Raw genomic sequence first — 23700 nt, 5'->3', positions numbered from 1 at the left:
CCCTACAAAGTAGGTTGCCCAGATTTGACAGAGAAGAAAATTAAGCATGGGTTGGCTATGTTTATGTTCCATTGTTACCCAGCCTGTTTCAACAGCATGACCCTGGTCAGAATTCTTTGGGTTCAGCTAAGAACAATATCTTCAGTCCTATGATCCCATAATTTTAGCATGTAAGTACAGACTTTGGAACCATATCCCATAGGGTTAACAGAAGCTGGTGCCTTAACAGAAGTCCTCAGGTGTGTCTTACAGAACAGCAGATAATGGAAGAGCTTGTTAAAAACTACTCTGCTTGTAACCTGCCTTTACTAATTAAGCCTGCTTTACTTGTTTTTCCTTTTCTTTAAGTGCATACCCTCCGAGCTTCATGAAGCCTAAGTAATATATCATCAGACTTTTTTTTTTTAGTTTATCCTTCCTTTTTTAAAAAAATATCTTTATTGGAGTATAATTGCTTTACAATGTTGTGTTAGTTTCTGTTGTACAACAAAGTGAATCAGCTATAAGTATACATATATCCCCACATCCCCTCCCTCTTGAGCCTCCCTCCCATTCTCCCTATCCCACCCCTCTAGGTCGTCACAAAGCATTGAGCTGACCTCCCTGTGCTATGCAGCAGCTTCCCACTAGCCATCCATTTTACATGTGGTAGTGTCTATATGTCCATGCCACTCTCTCACTTCGACCCAGCTTGCCCTTCCCCCTCCCCGGGTCCTCAAGTCCATTCTCTACGTCTGTGTCTTTATTCCTGCTCTGCCACTAGGTTCATCAGTACCCTTTTTGTAGATTCCATATATATGTGTTAGCATACGGTATTTGTTTTTCTCTGAGTTACATCACTCTGTATGACAGACTCTAGGTCCATCCACCTCACTACAAATAACTCAGTTTAGTTCCTTTTCATGGCTGAGTAATATTCCATTGTATATATGTGCCACATCTTCTTTATCCATTCATCTGTCAATGGACATTTAGGTTGCTTCCATGTCCTGGCAATTGTAAATAGTGCTGCAATGAAAGTTGTGGTACATGTTCTTTTTGAATTATGGTTTTCTCAGGGTATATGCCCAGTAGTGGGATTGCTGGGTCATATGGTAATTCTATTTTTAGTTTTTTAAGGAACCTCCATACTGTTCTCCATAGTGGCTGTATCAACTTACATTCCCACCAACAGTGCAGGAGGGTTCCCTTTTCTCCACACCCTCTCTAGCATTTATTGTTTGTAGATTTTTTGATGATGGCCGTTCTGACTGGTGTGAGGTGATAACCTCACTGTGGTTTTGATTTGCATTTCTCTAATGATTAGTAATGTTGAGCATTTTTTCATGTGTTTATTGGCAATCTGTATATCTTCTTTGGAGAAATGTCTATTTAGGTCTTCTGCCCACTTTTGTATTGGGTTGTTATTCTTTTTTTTTTTTTTGATATTGAGCTGCATGAGCTGAAAGAGGAGATTAATCCTTTCTCAGTTGCTTCCTTTGCAAATATTTTCTCCCATTCTGAGGGTTGTCTTTTTGTCTTGTTTATGGTTTCCTTTGCTGTGGAAAAGCTTTTAAGTTTCATTAGGTCTCATTTGTTTATGTTTGATTTTATTTCCATTACTCTAGGAGGTGGGTCAAAAAAGATCTTGCTGTGATTTATGTCAAAGAGGTCACCAGACTTCTTAACCACCCTTATAGACAATGCCTCTGACGTATGGGTCACTATAGTAATGGGGCAGGAGGAGGCTTAAGTTGTTTTCCAGGAACCTGTAATCAGCTGCTGCCCAGTTCAGCCAGCCAACACTGCTTGGACCCACTGATCACAAAACTGGGCCTGTGCAGCTGTCCAATGAATGACCTTTTGAAGTCAGAGGGCTGAAAACTTCACCCTCAGATCATGCTAAGTGCCTCTAATTTTGAACATGTGTCCCATGAAGAAGTATGTAACCCAAGTATGTCTGCTTAGGACACCAATTACCTCACCTTTTCCCTACCTCCAATCCCCCTTCCCCGTGCCTAAGACCAGCCTGCTTCTTTATTCCATAAATATCTCAAGTTCCTCGCCGGGGAGGTGGATATGAGACTTGTTCTCCTGTCTCGTCTCTTGGCTGCCTTGTGAATAAACTCTTTCTCAGCTATGAACTTCAGCATCTCAGCGTTTGGCTTGCTGTGAGGTGGGCAAAGGAGACGGGTTGGTAACAACTCCCTACTGTGTCACAAAGACACATAGTCTGGGAACACTTAGATATATGGAAACTTGAAGCAAGTTTGCCTGCCTCCAAAAGCTCATGGGCATCCTAAGGCCACAGTTGTGATGGGTGATTGTTGTGTCAGTGTATGCTGTGTCCTATCTAACTCATTCTCCATCACCAGTGCAGTTAAAGCAACATCCTGTCACTTTTTTTTTGCGGTATGCGGGCCTCTCACTGTTGTGGCCTCTCCCGTTGCGGAGCACAGGCTCCGGACGCGCAGGCTCAGCGGCCATGGCTCACGGGCCCAGCCGCTCCGCGGCATGTGGGATCCTCCCGGACCGGGACACGAACCCGTGTCCCCTGCATCGGCAGGCGGACTCTCAACCGCTGCGCCACCAGGGAGGCCCCCTGTCACTTTTTTGAGCCTACTCTATATAGCTGTGTTTGCAAAGGGAGCCAAAGGCATCTGTCAAAATACATTTTTGCTGCATTTCTTAAAAAAAAAAAAAAAAGCTCAGTGGGCTAGGAGAGAATTGTCCTCTCTCAGTCACATAGCAGGGCATTGCTGTCTCTTGCTGATTGCCGATTTCCATCATTTTCCAACACTGAAAGTGGAGAAGTGAAATCAATACAAAAGCAAGTTGAGGTTGTTTCTAGGGTATATGTAGACAGTTTGCCAAAATCATGTCTTTAGAGTAAAAGAAGAAGCAAAGGGAAAGGTTACCTTTGCCCTTGAGCACAAAGGCTTAGTGTGGGTTCACCCATTGAGAAAGGTCAGATCTGAGTAGTGATAAGCAACATGGTGGGCCAGCCCAAGGTCAGAGCCTTTTTTTAAAATGAATTAATTAATTTTTGGCTGCGTTGCGTCTTTGTTGCTGCGTCCGGGCTTTCTCTAGTTGTGGCGAGAAGGGGCTACTCTTCATTGCAGTGGGCGGGCTTCTCATTGCGGTGGCTTCTCTTGTTGTGGAGCATGGGCTCTAAGCATGCAGGCCTCAGTAGTTGCAGCACGCAGGCTCAGTAGTTGTGGCTTGTGGGCTGTAGAGCGCAGGCTCAGTAGCTGTGGCCATAGGCTTAGTTGCTCTGTGGCATGTGGGATCTTCCTGGACCAGGGCTCGAAACCATGTCCCCTGCATTGGCAGGCGGATTCTTAACCACTGCGCCACCAGGGAAATCCCCCAAGGTCAAAGTCTTTTGAGAATTAGACATGGAAACCAGACTAGTGGGGGCTCGTGTTTGATTCTGATGAATTTACAAGGCTGGTGACATCTTGTTTGGACTTCTCTGGAAAGGCCCAGTTTGGACCTGGAGGTGAAACTTTGCTGGTGTATTAGTCAGGGTTCTCCAGAGAAACAGGAGGTAGTATGTAAATAGTATGCAAATAAATAAATAAAACAAATAAATAAATAAAATAAATAAATTCCTTATATTATAACAAATCTATATCTATCTATCTATCTCTCTCTCTGTGTAACTATCGCCTGCTGGTCCTGATGGCTGACAAGTCCCAAGATCTGCAGACGGATTCAGCAAGGTGGAGACCCAGAAGAGCCAATGCTTTAGTTCCAGTCTCAGTCCAAAGACCTGGAACCTAGGAAGACCCGAGTTTGCGTCCAAGTTTCAGTTTGGGTCTAAGATGGGAAAAACACCAATGTCCTAGTTCAAGGCTGTCAGGTAGGAGAATTCTCTCTTACTCAGGTGAGGGTCAGCCTTTTTGTTCAATTCAGGCCTTCAACTGATTGGATGAGGTCCACACACATTATAGAGGGAAATCTGATTCACTCAGTCTATTGATTTAAAAGTTAATCTTATCCAAAATTACCCTCATAGAAACACCCAGAAAAATGTTTGGCCAAATATCTAGACACCCTGTAGCCTAACTGAGTTGACACAAAACTAACCATCACAGCTGGTATCAAAGGTGCACCAGAAATTATAGACCAAGTCATCTGGGAACTGCTATAAGCAGAAATTGGTGGTCCTGATACACACATGTAGGGAGATGTACAGCTAGCCAAAGGCACTTTGTGGAGTGCTAGAACTCAGAGGATACATAAGGGAAATTAAGACCACACATCCACCCACCAAGGTGAATTGGCACTGCCACCGAGTACTGCTGTTCCTGGACTGAAAGCTCTTCCTAAATCTGTTCAAAAGGCACATCTTATAAATGGGCTGTATTGGGCTTCCCTGGTGGCTCAGTGGTTGAGAATCTGCCTGCCAATGCAGGGGACATGGATTCGAGCCCTGGTCTGGGAAGATCCCACATGCCGCGGAGCAACCAGGCCCGTGAGCCACAATTACTGAGCCTGCGCGTCTGGAGCCTGTGCTCCGCAACGAGAGGCCACGATAGTGAGAGGCCCGCGCACCACAATGAAGAGTGGCCCCCGCTCGCCGCAACTAGAGAAAGCCCTCGCATAGAAACGAAGACCCAACACAGCCATAAAAAAAAAAAAAAAAAAAAAAAGGGGCTGTATCTACTGCTAAAATAATTAGAAAGTCTGAGAAAAGAAATTACAACCAGAATTCCATCAATAATCATAGCAAGTATTATTCCCTCATTGTTCCTTCCACTTTTTTTTTCATTTACATATAGGTTTTTATATACTTGTAGACAAAACTATATATGGAAAATTGTGTTATATGTTGAATATATATTATACTTGATCAAAGGCAAATTTGCTCCCCGGGAGACATTTGGCACTGTGTGGAGACATTTTTGGTTGTCAAAGCTAAGCAGGAGGGTGTGCTACTGACCCGCTGGTAGAGGCCAGGGATGTTGCTAAACAACCTGCAATGCACAGGACAAACCCACACCCGCCAACAAAGAATTATCTGATCCAAAATGCTGAGAAACTCTCTTATACTTTTTACAACTAGTTTTCTGCAATATACAGTGTTCAACATTACTACATTGTCTTTGAACTAATTTAGTCTATGTGGTAGGTTGTTGGCACATTGTGGGTACTGAATGAAACTTATTAATGAATGCATAATATTCCATTGAGCTAATACGAAGAAATTTCCATAACTATCCCCCTATTATTGGACATTAAGGTTAAGAGATTTTGTTACTAAAAATTATACTGCAGTAAACATTATGAAAATATCTTAATTTGAAATATATCTATTGGATTAATTCCCAGTTATGAGATCAAAGGTCCACTTGCAGAAAAAGGAGACTGGTAATGTTTTGTGATCAATAGTACATGCTTCAGGTTCTTGAAAGCAGAAACTTGTCTTATTTAATGTTTTAGTCCCTAAAACTTAATGCACTGTACTATATCCCAGTAAGTGTTCAATATTAATTTTTACGATGTTAAGGAAGTATTCCTCAAGATACAGTTTACTAAGAATTTTTTTTTAAATTAGGATGATCACATTTTTCTCCTTTGATCTATGAAACATACTCATTAATATTAACCAATTTTCTAATGTTATGTTACCCTTGTATTCTTGAAATTAATCCTACTTGATCATAAGTATTAGTCTGTTTATATATTGATTTAATTGAGCTGTTGGTATTTCATCTAAGTTTTATTCCTAAAAGAGATTGGTTTATAATTTTATTTTTTTGTGCTACCTTTTCTTAGACATGTACAAAGGGAGAGGTATGGTGGCAAAATGTCCACATAGAGTAGAAGTTATAGAAGGAAGCAGAGGAGAAAATCACATGGAGATATAAATGTATAGGGGGGAAGAGACGATAAATCATACCTTAAACACATGGCCTCACTTTTTGGTGTCTTTAAGCTCCTTTAAAGAGATCTTTTAAAGAGAGCATTGAACTAACTGTAAAAAAAAGAAAAAGCATGATGCCAGACTAACGTAAATCTTTCTAAGTAACTAAATGGATGAATAAATAAACAGCCTTTTATCCTGAAGGAATTTATTCAATGTGCTGCCCATACATCAATTATTCAACAAATACGAAGCATCTGCTGTATCCATCCATTGTGTTAGATACAATGGATATCAGGGTGAGTAATTCATTCTGCCTAGTGGATACAGCCATATCTTGGGAGGTACACTAGGTAATGCTACTCTTAACCCAAAGTGCTAGGGGAAAATAAGTGTTTTCTTTAATTATAAATTTAATAAATGCCTAATGCAAAAAAAAAGAAAGAAAGAAAAGAGAGAGAGGGAGAGAAACAAGAAGCTTATATATATCATAGTTCCATTACCATTCAAATATAACCACTGTTCTTGTTATATACAAATGTGTAACAAACCCAAAACATAGTGGTTAAAACAAGTTATTATTATCTTTCAGAGTCCTGGGCCTGATGGGCTCAGTGGGGCAGTTCTTACTTGGTATGCCTTAGATGGTGACAGTCAGAGGGCATCTTTTTCTACCTGATCCTTCCATGTGACTAGCTTGGGCTTCCTCACAGCATGGTGGTTTCAGGGTACTCACACTTCTTACATAGCAGTTGGCTTCCCTCAGAGCAAGCATTCTGAGAGACACAGGCAGAAGCTGCAAGACTCCTTGGGACCTAGCCTCAGAAGTCACACAGCCTGACTTCAGTAGTATTCTGTTGATCAAAACAGTCATAAGTCAGGACACATTTAAGGGAGCACATTTAAGGGAGCAGGCTGCAACTCTGGCTTGCGTGTATAGGGGAGAAAGAATTAGTGGTGGCCAGCCATGCTGGAGACAAGCTACCGCAATCACCTCTCTTTGTCAGTATGATTTTTCAGTAATTTTTCTACATAACCAAAATATAGGTGTTAAAATCAGGACATTAACATTGATAATGACTACTATCTAATTCTCAGAACTCTACTCAAGTTATGTCAGTGATGCCAACAAAAGAATCCAGTTCAGAATCACATATTGCATTTAGCTGTCTCAGCTGAGACCCACAGATGAGAAGGAATCATCCTTACAGATGGGGGTGCTCTAGGGACAAGGACTAGCCTGTGCAAAGCTCCTGTGGTGCAGAGACTTGGAGGTGTTCAAAGCACAGCAAGAGGACCAGATCGGGTGGAGTACAGGATGAAGAGGAGAGTGGTAAAGATGAGGCTGGAGGAACAGAATCCAAATCCTGAAGGGCCTGGAGGCCCAGGTAAAGGAGTGCAGAGCTTGCTCTAAGCACCGGGAAGCCTGGGGAGTTTCCAGCAGGGGGAGTAAGACATTCTGATTTGGATGTTGAAATCCCAGGGTGGTAGTCAGGCCAGGACAGTGACTGTGAGTGAGCCCCACCTTCAGAGCTGAGTCCTGGTCCAACTGGGCTTCCAATCAACATTTGTGAGGGAGCCAAGAGCTAACGACAAGAGGCCATGTCCATAAGAAATTTGTGAGATTTTCAACTTCCCTATGTTTGCTGTTTTTCTAACCTTACGTTCTATAAAATCCTAAGATTCATGGATTTCTCTTTGGAGAATAAGGCAATAAGGTGGAGCCAGAGATAAGACACCTTGAGGAGTAGGGTAGGAGGCCTACAGCAAAACAAACAAACAAACAAACAAACAGAAAAGGAAGAAACACCAGAACCAGCAGGTTTGCACTTGAGAAACAGAAAGGAGAGAAAAAGGGAGCTTTTACGTCTAATGACACCCATTTAGTTGTATAGGCAGCCCCTCTGCCCCAGCATCTTATAGCTCAGCTCTTCCAACAGTATCCAATCACATTGCCAAATTAACACCTCTATATCACTTACCAACACTCTTTGACTCACTCTTTGATTTTGGCAGCAGGACCCGGCAGGGACAGTGGGTTTTATTGGCAATGGGAAACCAGCTTGACGTACTTAAGATGCAACGCTGAAAAGCAGGGTCGAGAAAGATTTTAACCTAATAGGTTGTGGAAATTTCTGGATGCAGAGGAACCAGCTGAAAAGCAGGTCTAGCAATCCAGGCCCCCAATCGCTGATGATCTGTCACCATCTGAGGCATACCAAGTAAGGATGCCCTCTGACTGTCACCATCTGAGGCATACCAAGTAAAAAGGAGCCAACCTGAATGCAAGGGAAAGGGAAGGTCCAAGAATCTTCTTAATTTTCCTTCTGATTTTTCTACCTGGATTGAGAATATTGCTCTGCATCATTTGAAGATACATTTTTTTTTCCATCTCCAAGTTCACGAATGCTATGCTCAGCATGTGGTAGTTACTCAGCAAAGGTTATGAAATAATTCTTCAGGAAAGAAATAGGCCAGAGAGCTAAGTGGGTGAGCAAAAATAGGTCATGGCGTGAAGAGAGACGGGCTGCTGGCCAAGGCTCTGGAATCGGAGGGCAGCCATCTGCTGGGACACTGGGCAGTGCCCACCCTCACTGTCCAGGCTCATTCCCACTTCTGGCCACAAGCCTGTCCTAGAACAAGTGTACAGAAAACAGCCACTGCTTCTCATCTCCTTGGGAAAGTAGTATCTTTCTGCTGTTCAGCCACCTTAAAATGTGGAATTCCATCTCAACATTCAAATCCTGGCTTGCCAAAATAAGTCAGAAAGAGAAACACAAATACCATATGATATTATTTATATGTGGAAGCTGAAATACGACACAAATGAACATACCTACAAAACAAACTCACAGACATAGAGAACAGACTTGTGGTTGTCAAGGGGTGGGGTGGGGGGGTGGGAGAGGGAAAGACTGGGAGTTTGGGATTAGTAGATGCAAACTAGTATATATAGGATGGATAAACAACAAGGTCCTACTGTATAGCACAGGGCATTATATTCAATATCCTGTGATACACCATAATGGAAAAGAATATGAAAAAGAACATATATATGTATAACTGAGTCACTTTGCTATACAGCAGAAATTAACACAACATTATAAATCAACTATACTTCAACAAAATTTTTTTTAAAAAGTAGAAACCACATACTTCCCTGGTAGTGCAGTGGTTAAGAATCCACCTGCCAATGCAGGGGACACAGGTTCGAACAATGGTCCGGGAAGATCCCACATGCTGCGGACCAACTAAGCCTGTGCACCACAACTACTGAGCCTGCACGCCACAACTACTGAAGCCCATGTGCTCTAGTGCCCATGCACTGCAACTACTGAGCCTACATGCCTAGAGCCCATGCTCTGCGACAAGAGAAGCAACCACGATGAGAAGCCGGCACACCACAATGAAGAGTAGCCCCCCGCTCACCACAACTAGAGAAAGCCTGCACGCAGCAACAAAGACCCAACGCAGCCAAAAATTTTTAAAAATAAAAAACAAAAAATAAATAAATAAAAAGTAGAAACCCAAAACAAACAAACAAATCCTGGCTTGCTAGCTCTGTGACATCGGTAGTCACTAAATTTTTTTTTTTTTTTGAGTCTCAGTTTTCTTATCTGTAAAACAGAAGTTGATAATACTTACCTAGGATTTTTGAGAGTTTCATTAGAGAATTAGAGGATTGAATACCTAGGTACTCAATGGACATTACTTTGCATACAGAAAAATAGTGATAACATGTGACACCCAGCTTTGCCACTCTGTAACCACCTGGCAAACTTGCCACCTGGGCAAGCTATTTAACACCTGTATCCCTCAGTTTCCTCATCAGTCATGTGGGGATGATCGTAATAGAACCTATCTCATAGGGTGTTAGGAGGTTTAAAGGAATTAACATGGGGAAGTGCTGAGAACAGGGTCTGGCATACAGTAAATACATTAGGTTTTCTTCCTCCTGTCCCCAGAATGCTGGACACAGCATCCATGTTGGGACTTCCCCATGTTTCTAAGCATGAAATCATGTGAAAATGTTCATGTAGAAAAAAGTCATGGAATTCCTTTCCTGAGAATTGCCTTTTGCACTTGTGTTTCTGTTTCCTTAGAAAACCACTGTCATCAGAATTTCTAATGAAGTTACTGGAAATTTAAGTTGAATAAGCTTTATACGAACAGACTTGTGTTAGGCCACCAGCCATACCTTTTGTGCTCTCCTACTTTTCACCAGCCCATCCCTCCTGCCACTTCCCAACCTGTGGCATGACTCCTCACGGCTCCTAGGGAGGGTGGTGTTTGCTGGTGAGGCACTGAGCCCCTCCCCAGCTGCTAGAATGTCCGTCCACTGTGGATGTAGCCTGTGAGAGGGGTCAGGACAGAGCCAGAGGGAGACAGGCTCCAGTAGGGGCAGCCTATTAGGGGCTCTGCAGGAAGAGCTTCCTAGTACATTATCAGCCTGGTGGAACTGTCCTAGAAAAGAGGCAAAGTCTGAGAAACTTAATGCAAACTTTAGGTTAAGGTGTCAAACCACAAAGAACACCTAGTCATTGTGCTGTTAGGGTGCATCATCTTGTATGTATTCTGTCAACAGGATTCCTCAGAGGAAGGGAGTGGTTGAACCCACAGTTGGTGGCTGTGACCTGGAACAAAGCTCCAGAGGAGAAAAAGGGGCTGGAAGTTGATCATTTGGGGGCAGGAAGGAAAAGGATGGGATGAATGGCTGCTTCTCCTTCCCCTGGGAACAGCAGACAGAGTTGTTTGGGTCGTGATTTAGGAGGCAGGTGCCAGGGAAGAAAAGTTCCTGATAACTCTGAAGGACTTTTATGATATAGCAGGTGACATCTGACATGTCCTGACAGCTTCAGGTAAGGTTTTTCATGGCAGATTCTGGAGAAATGCATTGATCTATTGTCAGAACTGGAGGAGAAGCAAGAAGAGAAGTCTAAAAAATTCTTTCAACTTGCATATTCCAGCTCCCAGACTATGGTCCAGCCACATTCCTGAGCTCAGGGTCACAGCAAACAGGCTGAATGGCTGTAAATGTGACGGGGTTTGGAGATGGAAAAAAGGGTTTAAGAAATGGATCTCTCTACACTGGCCTGTTCATCTTGGCTGAACTTGGGACAATCCTGAAAGGCCATTCTATTGATAGTTCCAGAGTTCCAAATGGCATCAATGCTATGTGAATAGTGTAATTAAGGTTTGATCAAGGTCTTTCTTACTCTATCAAGACTGTTCTCTGAACTACTATGCTCTACTGTTAACATGGAGCCATGTAGAAAACAGCAGGCAGTGAAAGAAGGAAGAAACATCACAGTGTCTTCTTGGTGAATACTTGGGCTAAGAGCTGTTGCCTGAACCTGCCTTTCTCCCACTCACATGGGCATGGTGGGTGGGAGGGTCAGCCACATTGAAGACATCAGGGACAGAGCAGACAGCTATTGTGCCATGTTTCCTATTGTGTTTTCCTGGTTAGTCTACAGAAGTTGCTGGCTCATGGAGTCACAAACAGCAAAATCTAGAGATGATGTTTTAGGAAGTGCAGATTTGGATGGCAGGAGCTAGAATATTATGATATGAGGTAATCAGCTATGTCCTACACGATTATTTGGATAGCAGTGGCGTTGATGAAATCAGAGCCCACAGTGGCATCCATGTGAGTTTTGTTAGTGCATGGTTCTATCCTGAGGAATCTATGCTCCATTTTGAACTCACAGTATCATTCTAGATCCTACTGGTCATCCATCCCTCCTTCCATCCATTCATCCAGTCATCAAAGATTCATTTGTTACCTATCGTATGCCAGGTACTCTGCTAGGCTCTGGGACTGAAAGATGGTAAAGAGTAGTACCTGCTTGAGGAGCCTAGTGTCCCGTGGAGTTGACCAAAATTTCCAATACAATGGCATAACTGCTTGAATCTGTTGGCTTAGGATAAATTATGGTGCAATAACAAATGGTCCCCCAAATCTCAGTGGCTGACAAACATAAGGGTTTATCACATTACTTGATCTTTATAGGTTGCCTAAAACTCTGCTCCACATCTTCATTATGGGACCATGCTAGTAGGAGAAGCCTGTGTCTAGAAGATGCTGATCTCATGACAGAGGGAAAAGAGAGAGAGTGGAAATAAGAGAGTAGCTCTTCAAAGCTTCTGCTGGTACCTGGTACATATCACTTCTGCTCACATTTCATTGGCCAAAGCAGGTCACATGACCAGGCGTGATATCAGCAAGGCAACCTTGGTCAGTTAGCAGTTAGCAGTTGGCAATTAACAGTTGGAAGGAAAAAATACACTCCTCCATGGTGCTATAACAGAGCTAAGCACCAGGCACAGACAGCAGGCAGAAAGGCACCAACATTTTGGAGTTCCTCTTAGTTCTCTTTATTGATTGATACACTTTAATTGAAACCACAGGTGTTTTTTTTCCTTCTGTCCAGCCTTTAAAGACAACCTTGGCCAAGAACTAATATAGTGGAGAGGAGATACTGGAATGAGTGTTACTCAGTGTTTCTATTTTAGCAAATAGGAAAACAGCTTTCATGACCACCTTATGTGGTCCACAGATGTTGCTATCAGTTGGGGCTATTTTTATGGAAAAGCCATTGGGCTTAAAGTCAGACTTACCTGGGTCCGAGTCCTGCCCTGCTACTTACTAGCTGTGAGATTTTGAGGAGTCATTTGACCTGAGTTTTAGTTCATCTATAAAACAAGGGTAGTTGTGAGAAAGGGAAGTTGCTCTGTAAACAGTGAAGCACTATTCAAATGTTCAACCTTTGTAAAAATTTGGCGGAACATGTCAGAAGAAGTGGGCAGTTCTGTTCTCTTCCATTGCTGTGGGAAGCTAGCGCACAGACTAAGAAGTTTACTGACAGCAGCCAAGACGTGCTGAAGCTGGTCACGAGACTGGCTGAGTTTTGATTGTGAGTGTGCCTGGCAAACCTAACAATGAGCCATGTGCCTTGACGAAATGCTGACAGTCTATTTACACAGAGGTAGCTGTGATATTATAAAAGAATGAAAGGCATGCTGGAGGTGTAAGTTGTTGTGGAGGATCTGACTTCCATGTATCTGTGTGGTTGACTGTTCTGGGATGGTAAAAATCTGGTATAAATATGAGCAAAAGAGTTCCTGAATTTTAATAATCCAGTATCTTAGAGATGGATGAAACCTTAGCAATGATGGAGTCCAACCCCTTGCCTGTACAGATAAGGAGACTGAAATTCAAAAGTTAATAAACTAGCTTTTATAACACCTATTCTTGGCTAGGCATAGCAATAATGTCTGCGTGGCTATTAATAGACAGAAAAGTTCAGCTGTCTTTTATTTAATGCATGTACTAACTCATTAACCTCTAAAACAACATTTCTTTTAATATTTAGCATTCACACTTCTAAATATTTATTCACTATTTACACATAATCAACTAAAGCATTAAAAATTAACATTAAATTTCCCCTGACTTTTAAACATTGATTTCAAATTTGTAATCAAGCTGTTATATAAACAAATAATTAAAACTATGAATCTAATAAATCAGATTCTTTTACGTGCTCTAAACACCTTATGAAGGAGACAGCACACGCACAGCATGTCACTTTGATTACAGAAATGATTATACTCCAGGGAAATGTTTTCTGAGACACTGGAAAGCCAGAGGGGAGATACTACTCATAGATGTGAGGGAAACTACTGTTTCCACCTCCTCTTGTACAAGGAGTGGACTTGCTGCTGATATATGGCTCAAAAACTAAGAGAAGAGGGCTTCCCTGGTGGCGCAGTGGTTGAGAGTCCGCCTGCCGATGCAGGGGACATGGGTTCGTGCCCCAGTCCAGGAGGATCCCACATGCCGCGGAGCGGCTGGGCCCGTGAGCCATGGCCGCTGAGCCTGCACGTCCAGAGCCTGTGCTCCGCAACGGGAGAGGCCACAGCAGTGAGAGGCCGGCGTACCGCAAACTAAGAGGAGGTCTACAAGCATATTTTCAACTGAATGCCTGGATTGTTGGTATACATTCTTCCTGAAATGATGATATACTCCCACAGCAGAGGCTGTGGTGCCTTGGAAATGAGCTCCTTAACTCTGTCAGTCTCCTACCCTGGAGATAGTACTGGAGGGACACATTTCTTTTGGGAGTTCTGGGGGTAAGAGCTGCACTACAGATGTGTTTAGCTACATATCCAGCTCTTTATGGCCCCAGACTTCCGATAACATTCAGTATATTTGGCTAATTCTATGAGGAATGTTACAGAGAGATGGAAAGCAAGAGTGAGAACAAGAAAGGTATCTTACTGGTAGCCCATAGGTAGCCCATCTGAAAAGCTGCATACACTTGCATTATTAAAACCAGTAGTAAAAGTGCTAATACGAGGAATTTAAATTTGTTTATTTTCTTCATTGTAATCTTTACTTTTAGTTTTATAGCTTCCCAAGGCTAACACTTTTATACCTTTCCAGTATTACAGTAATTTTTATAGGATATGATTTCTATACTTTCCCAGACAGAGTTGCTGAATTTATAAAAGCCTCAAAAATGAAAAGATTCTGTTCTGGTCAGCCGGGTTTCTATAGGTTCTGAAATTTGGACACAGAATCGGCTGTTCCTAGGATCACCCTTACTCTGCATGGTCCAAAATGGCTCCCAGGTACATCTGAATTCCAGCAGCAGGGTGGGGTAAGGGAAGGGGAAGGGAGATATGCCTCTTCCTTTTAAGGGCATGACCCAGAAGTTGTTTTTATCATTTCCGCTCATTTTCGTTTGGGAACTTGACCACACGTAGCAGCAAGGGAGGCTGGAAGTATGCTGGCCAGGCACCCAAGAATCAAGAGTCTTCTTATGAGTCTAAAAGAAGGGAAGAACTAGCACTGGGTGGTGCCTAAGGGTTCTGCCACCACCCACGCTTTTGGCCACCAAGTGTTTGCAGGCACTCCTCACACAGAGACACATCTACCCCTTGTCTAAGGGAGACAAGCCCCAAATCCCAAGTGTTTTGATTCAGCTCAAAGACCAGGAGCTCCTGAGTGACAAGCAGTCAGGGCCAGGTGTAGCTCCTGGTGTCACAACAACTTGAAGAGACAAGTGATCTCCCTGTAACTCTTCCAACACCCAATAGACAATGGCTGCAGAGGAAGAGGAAAACTGCAATAATAAGTCCCACTCAGAAGGGGGATGAAAAGAAAACACACGAGTCGCTGGGCCATAGCAATGATCAAATCATACCAGGCAGGGACTGGAAAGACTGTCATCTCTGCCAGTGAGTGAGTCGCTTGGTGGGTCCATCTGGCAACCCTGGTTCTGCTCTTCATGGGAACCTCCCTTGGCTGACACGCTCCGTGGCCTTTGACTTTTCCCTTTGGAAGCATCTGCCTGGTTCATGTGAAACAGCATTCAAGGTCATGTCCCTCTTGGGGACACAGTTCCTTCCTGCAGGTGTGGGGTTGGAGCCTAGACCTGCTTCTGGGTCAAGGGCTTTGTAAGGGCAGAATGGTAGTTTCCCAGGCAATAAAATTCCCCAAGAAACCCCAGGTAGGCTTTAGTCTATTTCCTTCCAATTCACTTCATGTGCAGATAACTATAGCCACGATCTGATTTAGCATAGGCTTAGCCTGAACACTTTGTTTACTGACCCCCATGCTCTGCCTAGCCCCCGTGTCTCAATCTAAGTGCAACTGTCCTGAATCCAGCAGAACAAAGAAGCTTAAGTGGAAAGGCAGCATCCTTAGCTCTGGCAGAGAACTCTGGATAGCGGTGCTTGAGAAAGGCTTGTGACAAAGCCTTAGTTTTCTGCTAAAGCTCCTTAGAGTCCCCACTAGGGACTCACATGTGTCATCAGATTCCTCTCCCTCTCTCACTGTCCCATCTCTCAGCTGTGCAGTCCTCTGGGTTTATTCTCATTCAGGCAAGTTTCACCAACTTTCCTAAGCTTATAGAGTCCTGACAGCTTTTGGAGGAGGTTGCTCATGATCTCTTCCAGCATCCATGCATGAAATCTTAGGGTAGTTCCTGATTGACCCAGATTATGTCACATGCCCACATGGAAGCAGCCATTATGCCCAGGAGATGGAGCTCTTTGGTTAGCCTGAGTCATTTATGTACCATAGCGTAAAGCATCATGATTAGGGGACCTGGCTAGGACCACATAAAGGGCAAAAGAGTCAGCTTCCCAAAAGAAACTGAGGGAGGTGCTATCAGGTGCAAAGGGGAAGGTATAGCTGGCAAGCAAAAAATGAAAGATACCCGGGACATCTGGCCACAAGCTAAGGCAACAGTGCTCTTCAGGACCTGGGTGGGTGGAACTACTACTTTTAGTTTCACTTAATAATATTTGTTAAAACTCAGGCTATAACTCTTCAACTTCCCCTTACCAAGAGTTCACTGTTACTAGGGAGAGCCAGAGAAGGCCAGGGTGGAAACCACATGGAGACAAAAGAGCACCATTCACTCTCCAAAACTGACGCTGGTCCAGTTGTGTGTGCTATGTTCCTGCCCACGGTCCTGCCCCCGGTCCTGCCCCCGAGCTGCACGAAGCTCAGACTGAAGCTCCTCTCTCCTCTTCAGCTGCCTTCTCTTTGCCTCCCTCTCCAAAAGAGTCCCTCATGCTCCTGTGCTTACTCTGATCGGGGCCAGGGGTGAGCCTCTGAGTGTGGGGCTGAAAGAGAGGTGCTGGGCTTGGCAGGAAGTAAGCACGGCTAAAGCTAAAGCTTTTACCCCTGGAGGGAGGTGAATATATGGGTGAAGGGCAGAGGCCGGCCATCTTCCACACCAGCCCCACTGGGGAGTGTTGGGCCTGCACCCCACACCTGTCGACAGTCCCTCCGCTCCCCCAAATGATCCCACTTTCTCCAGCTGGCTCTTCTCTTCACCCATATATTCATCCCTAGAACTTTCCCAGCATGAGCACTACACCGACAAAGCTGCTGGTCTCCACGGGGTTGAGTGGCTGCCGGGATGATAAAGCACTTGGACAACATTGTTCCTTTAAAGTTGTGTCCCTCCATCCCACCATCCTTCCTGCACCCACCTTTCCTGAGTTCCCCGAGTACCCATCTTGCTTGTTTTCCAGCGTTTTGTCTTCTCTCCCCACTCCCACCAGCGGGATGACTGAGAGGCAGATGTGGGCCAGAAAGCAGAGTGGAGCAGGGGCAGTACAGTCGCTGAGACATTGTGAGCGATGGTTTTCTGTCCCTGCCCCTTCCCCCTCATCAGCAGCCTGCAGGCAGCATTCACCGTGAGGATTCAGATCAGGAAGAAAACTTGGTTTGGGGATTTCCTGGTTTGGGATTTCCAAGCTCAGCATCCTCCAGTGCACAGGTTGCTGTGGATTTCCTCTCTCAGGTCCGCGACACTGCCCTCAGAGGAAATGGAGTTGTGTCTGGAAATCAGGAGTAACTCAGAGTTCTGGGTCTTTGTTGCCGCACGGGCCTTCTCTAGTTGCGGCGAGCGGGGGCTACTCTTCGTTGTGGTGCGTGGGCTTCTCACTGCGGTGGCTTCTCTTGTTGTGGAGCAGGGGCTCTAGGCGCACGGGCTTCAGTAGTTGTGGCTCGCGGGCTCTAGAGCACAGGCTCAGTAATGGTGGAACACAGGCTTAGTTGCTCCACGACCTGTGGGATCTTCCTGGACCAGGGCTCGAACCCGTGTCCCCTGCATTGGCAGGCGGATTCTTAACCACTGTGCCACCAGGGAAGCCTGAGGAAGATTCTTGATGAATCTGAATGGGTTGATAAGCTAATGTCAGGTAGATTGGAAATTTACCAATTTCCAAGTCAAGTGGGTTGGGAATTTGCCATTCCTTGAGGTGCCTGGATTCAGAAGCCCTGTTTGTAGCCACCAGTGGGGAGGCTGGGCCCTGCCTCGTCATCATTGATCATGTTTTTTTTAAGTTGGCCACACAGTACCTCCCATCCTGCACACTCTTCTGTGCCACGACCTTGCCGGCCCTCCATCAAGAGGTGGAGCGTGTTTCACCACCTCCTTGAAACCAGGAAGCCTTGGGGCTGCTTTGACTAATAGAACCCAGTGGAAGAGAAGCTGGGTCATGCTCAGGCATAGTTGTAACTGGCCTGGGGGGCTTTGCTGTCTGCCTCTTGGATGCCAGCCACTTTGTAAGAAGTTTGTCTACACCCTGAGACCACTCTGCTGTGAACCCAAAACCCACTTTGGAGGGGCCCTGGAGGATGAGCTGCCCAGTGGAGACAGAAAGGCCAAGGACCACTGAGACACCAGGCATAGGAACATTTAAGATTATAGCATTTTTTTCTCAATGATAGATATTTATTTGATTTGGAGGGAAAATGATGTATTTTCTATACATTAAATGTTTTCTAAAGAAAATATATATTTTATAAAACCTCATCTTTTTATTTTATTTTTTTTTACATCTTTACTGGACTATAATTGCTTTACAATGGTGCGTTAGTTTCTGCTTTATAACAAAGTGAATCAGTTATACATATACATATGTTCCCATATCTCTTCCCTCTTGCGTCTCCCTCCCTCCCACCCTCCCTATCCCACCCCTCTAGGTGATCACAAAGCACCGAGCTGATCTCCCTGTGCTATGCGGCTGCTTCCCACTAGCTATCTACCTTACATTTGGTAGTGTAGATATGTCCATGCCTCTCTCTCGCTTTGTCACAGCTTACCCTTCCCCCTCCCCATATTCTCAAATCCATTCTCTAGTAGGTCTGTGTCTTTATTCCTGTCTTACCCCTAGGTTCTTCATGACATTTTTTTTTCTTAAATTCCATATATATGTGTTAGCATACAGTATTTGTCTTTCTCTTTATGACTTACTTCACTCTGTATGACAGACTCTAGGTCTATCCACCTCATTACAAATAGCTCAATTTCGTTTCTTTTTATGGCTGAGTATTCCATTGTATATATGTGCCACATCTTCTTTATCCATTCATACGATGATGGACACTTAGATTGTTTCCATCTCCAGGCTATTGTAAATAGAGCTGCAATGAACATTTTGGTACATGACTCTTTTTGAATTATGGTTTTCTCAGGGTATATGCCCAGTAGTGGGATTGCTGGGTCATATGGTAGTTCTATTTTTAGTTTTTTAAGGAAACTCCATACTGTTCTCCATAGTGGCTGTACCAATTCACATTCCCACCAGCAGTGCAAGAGTGTTCCCTTTTCTCCACACCCTCTCCAGCATTTATTGTTTCTAGATTTTTTGATGATGGCCATTCTGACTGGTGTGAGATGATATCTCATTGTAGTTTTGACTTGCATTTCTCTAATGATTAATGATGTTGAGCATTCTTTCATGTGTTTGTTGGCAGTCTGTATATCTTCTTTGGAGAAGTGTCTATTTAGGTCTTCTGCCCATTTTTGGATTGGGTTGTTTGTTTTTTGTTATTGAGCTGCATGAGCTTCTTATAAATTTTGGAGATTAATCCTTTGTCAGTTGCTTCATTTGCAAATATTTTCTCCCATTCTGAGGGTTGTCTTTTGGTCTTGTTTATGGTTTCCTTTGCTGTGCAAAAGCTTTGAAGTTTCATTAGGTCCCATTTGTTTATTTTTGTTTTTATTTTCATTTCTCTAGGAAGTGGGTCAAAAAGGATCTTGCTGTGATTTATGTCATAGAGTGTTCTGCCTATGTTTTCCTCTAAGAGTTTGATAGTTTCTGGCCTTAACCTTAGGCCTTTAATCCATTTTGAGCTTATTTTTGTGTATGGTGTTAGGGAGTGATCTAATCTCATACCTTTACATGTACCTCTCCAGTTTTCCCAGAACCACTTATTGAAGAGGCTGTCCTTTCTCCACTGTACATTCCTGCCTCCTTTATCAAAGATAAGGTGACCATATGTGCGTGGGTTTATCTCTGGGCTTTCTATCCTTTTCCGTTGATCTATATTTCTGTTTTGTGCCAGTACCATACTGTCTTGATTACAGAAGCTTTGTAGTATAGTCTGAAGTCAGGGAGCCTGATTCCTCCAGCTCCATTTTTCGTTCTCAAGATTGCTTTGGCTATTCGGGGTCTTTTGTGTTTCCATACAAATTGTGAAATTTTTTGTTCTAGTTCTGTGAAAAATGAGAGTGGTAGTTTGATAGGGATTGCATTGAATCTGTAGATTGCTTTGGGTAGTAGAGTCATTTTCACAATGTTGATTCTTCCAATCCAAGAACATGGTATATCTCTCCATCTATTTGTATCATCTTCAATTTCTTTCATCAGTGTCTTATAATTTTCTGCATACAGGTATTTTGTCTCCTTAGGTAGGTTTATTCCTAGATTTTATTCTTTTTGTTGCAATGGTAAATGGGAGTGTTTTCTTGATTTCACTTTCAGATTTTTCATCCTTAGTGTATAGGAATGCCAGAGATTTCTGTGCATTAATTTTGTATCCTGCTACTTTACCAAATTCATTGATTAGCTCTAGTAGTTTTCTGGTAGCATCTAGATTATAGCATTTTAACTTAATGCCTCTGATTTTGTACTTGTATCTCTTTCTTTTATGCTCAAAATCTTGAAACCTAATGACAATGACATAATCACTTACGTGCTTTATCTTACAATGTACCTATAAACATTTCAACACCTATATTGTTAGTAGAACATTGATATGGTGATCTTGAAAAGACAACTTTTAGTTCTTTTTGCCTTTACGATATATTCTTTATCTTTATTTAAGAATATCCCTGTGCATCGTAACCCCTACCCTCTACCCACTTAGAGGCCAGTAGCAGTCCTTCAGTTGTGACAACCAAAAATGTCCCCAGACATTGCCAAATATCCACTGGACGGGGAGGAGCAAAAGTGCCCCAAGCTAAAGACTACTGCTCAAGGGATATACAGCCAAAACAGAGTTTACAGTCTTCTGAAGTTACTCTCTTTTCTCTGTGTGACTATGACACCAACTTGATATATAGTTAGGTTTGTGTATTTCAGTGGTTTTCAGCTTTTAGACATTGCTTTTTACTTGTTTAATAGTTTTTAAACTTATGTAAAACATTTACATCGTTCCACAGTCAAAACAGGTAGCCAGGTAGTTGGGTTTTTGTTTTTAAGTGCAATTTTGTTTTTTAATCATATAAAACATAACATTGAAACTGGTACTGCCAAAGAAGTTTCAATTTCATCTCTCTACCCTGTTCCCTCTCTTTCCTCTGTGATAACCGTTTTCATTAGTTTGGGGGTTATCCTTTCATTGTTTCTTTTTGGAAATATAAGCAAATATGTGTTTATACATGCTTATATGCATATTTACTTATATTTATTACCCCCTTTCTTATACAAAAGTTACCATACTATGAACACTGCTGTGTATACCTAAAATCAAAAACTTCTATCCGTAGTAATTGAAGTATCTGAGTGACTATTATATGTAAAGGTCTGTCCCAGGCACTAAGAGTCTCTGCAGTCAATGGAGAAGAAAGACTGACGCAGGACATGACTCAATGCCAAGTTTTCAAGGTCTCCAACCCTATGGCTGACTTCTCCCATGTGATTGAGGGCCAATCTAAATTTGACTTCTAATGAAGGGGTCATCTCTGGGGATAAATGTGCCTGCCAAGAAGCCTTCATGTCACCATGAATGAGGATGTCCTTGATAAGGAAATAACTGGGGCGAGGCAGTTTGCTTGGGACAAAGTTCCTTTAGAGAATATTCCCTGACCTGCTTGGGATGTGTTCATAAAACACCTCAAGTGAGGCTTAAGCAAGTGTAGAAATGAGTGTAGGAGTAACCTAGACCCAGACCTCTGCCGTTACACGTGTGTTGGCTACTGGATTCTATTAAATGAATCATCAAGAAATCTCAGAGTCAAATTTAGCCCCCTGACCTCTGTATTCCTTAACTCAAAATATCTATGGGTAAAAATGACACATGAATAAATTTCCTTTTTATCATAAAAATTTCCAAACATAAACAAAAATAGAGACCACAACACACTACGTAGTCATCACCCAGTTTCAACAACCATCAACCTTTTGCCACGCTTGTTTTATCTAGCCCAACCTATTTTTTTGGAAGTATTTTAAAGTAAACTCTACATAATAAGTCATTTCACTCTTAAATAGATCTTTAAAAAAAAAAGTAGGTGGTAGGAGTGGGACAGAGCATTTTCCTGCATAACTGCAATGTCAGTATCACACCTATTAAAAAATAACATGAATTTGTTAATATTACCCACTATCATTTCCAAATTTATACTCTCTGGTTATCAAAAACAAACAAAAAAATCCCAATGACTGTCTTTACTGTTAGTTCAAAATCAAGGTCTAAACAAAGTCTGCTCGTTGTATTTGGGGAGCCTGCTATGGAACTTGAACTGATCGAGCAGGACCCAAAACACTCCAGGTGGCTGAAAACAAACCATCAAGCATCAGGAGATATCCAGACTCCTGCTCGGTTTGACCCCAGATCCTTGGTGCTGTTGAAAACACCTGTGTGCCCCCTCGGATTTCTCCAAGTTGAACATTCTCAATTCCTTCCATTGTTCCTCTGTGACATGGGTTCTCCTCTTAACAGGCTTCAGATGGTTAATGTCTCTGGTGAGCATATTCCAAGGAGTTGCTAGCCTCAGGGACCAAGCCTCAGATCAGCACTGAGGTCCCCACTGTAGAGATAAAGAAAACTAATGACTTGATGGGTGGGTGCCTTGGTCTCCAGCTCAGTATTAGTTGGAAATTCCAGAGCTCAGCCAACAGCTCATAGCTTTGCCTAATTCTTCTCTTAGGAACATGAACAAGCCATTTTGGTTCTAACCACCCTTTGGTTCCTACTAAAATCCTGTTATACCACTTGATCATTTACGAATATCCAGGTGCCCACCCAGCAGAGTATGGTTAAGAGCATGGGTCCTTCCTGGAGTCTCAGGAGGACTTCTTAGTGGTTGGACCCACAAACTTTGCAGCCAGGCTTTCCAAGTTCAAATTCCAAGTCTGCTGACTATGAGCTGGAAGACTTGGGCAAATTATTTAATCTCTATTTCTCCATTTGTTTCTCTATAAAATGGGGATGGTGATAATACCTACCTCATTAGGCTGTTGTAAAGATTAAATAAATCATTACATGTAAAGCCCATTATATGGTTCCTGACACAATAAGTGTCACTTGTGTTTGCTACTGTTATTACATATTCGGCCTCCACCACTTAGAACCAGAACTTGAAGCAAGTCATCCAGCTAGACTATGTCACCAATTCCTCATCCCTAAATTGATGATTACAGTGGAACCTCCTAATAGGAATATTGTGAAAATTAAAAGAGACAATTCACTAAAACCTGAAAGAACAGTGTCTGGTACATAAGAAGCATTCAATAAATATTAGCTATTACTAATCTGACACTTCATACTTAACCATGGTACAAATCTTAAGCCCGGAAGTCCTGTGTGCCAGAAATACTGGCATCTCTTTGTTTTCAATAAATCAACTTGATTTCATCTCCAGCTTCATACTGCCTCAGTCATTCTTGGAGTTTCTCTTCCCTGAGTCCTCCAGAGTTTGTGCCAGGGATCTGAGATCTTACATAGTGCCCAGGTTTCCAGAGGGTCCTGCTGGTCACCAGTACCCCTACCCCCACTCAGATGCCTATTATCTCAGGCCAGGTGGTCTCTGCCGCTTCTGTACCACACTTGGGACCCAAGGTCTTGGCCAAGCCGTGGGCCTCTGCCCAAGATCACGTCTCCTGGTACATCATTTCCAGCCACAGCCTTGGGACACACTGACTTTTCTCTTACCTCTTGCCCAAGTCTCTGGAAATCTCTGCTTAATCCAGAGGAAAATCATTTTGTTCTCAAAGCCTGTTCACCTTCATGGATTTTTGTTAACAAGTTCGGGCACAAGTCTTTCCAGAGACAAAGAACAGGGCCTGCTACATACTTGCATGGGAGGAGG

The sequence above is a fragment of the Orcinus orca genome, chromosome 17, assembly GCF_937001465.1.
Source record: "Orcinus orca chromosome 17, mOrcOrc1.1, whole genome shotgun sequence".
NCBI classification, from domain to species: domain Eukaryota; kingdom Metazoa; phylum Chordata; class Mammalia; order Artiodactyla; family Delphinidae; genus Orcinus; species Orcinus orca.
This window is presented reverse-complemented; position numbering follows the sequence as displayed.